The sequence below is a fragment of the Etheostoma spectabile genome, chromosome 15, assembly GCF_008692095.1.
Source record: "Etheostoma spectabile isolate EspeVRDwgs_2016 chromosome 15, UIUC_Espe_1.0, whole genome shotgun sequence".
NCBI lineage: Eukaryota > Metazoa > Chordata > Actinopteri > Perciformes > Percidae > Etheostoma > Etheostoma spectabile.
In genome coordinates this window covers 22,769,783-22,769,987 of record NC_045747.1, presented here as the reverse complement: position 1 = coordinate 22,769,987, position 205 = coordinate 22,769,783, and the positions used below count along the sequence as shown (strand labels likewise).

At 27.3% G+C, this 205-nt stretch overlaps 1 long non-coding RNA gene across 1 annotated transcript in view; it reads right to left on the bottom strand.

The window, feature by feature from the left end:
* The window catches only part of LOC116703387 (uncharacterized), a 4,427-nt gene that overhangs the window by 3,328 nt on the left and 894 nt on the right, over positions 1–205 (bottom strand). The gene's annotated exons all lie outside the window — the stretch shown is intronic.

The window sequence follows — 205 nt, the reverse complement described above, 5'->3', positions numbered from 1 at the left end:
ATGACTTAGAAAATGGATTTTATATGAATGTAGTTCTACAGATATGTCTTTGCGTTTTTATTTCTTATTTCTAAAAAAGCCCAAAAAGTGCAAAATTCAATACTTCTAAAATACAAAAACACATCCACTTCACTCTCACATATCCCTGAAAGAACTACATGCATATATTTATAGAAATAAGTAATCATAATTTGATGAAATGGTG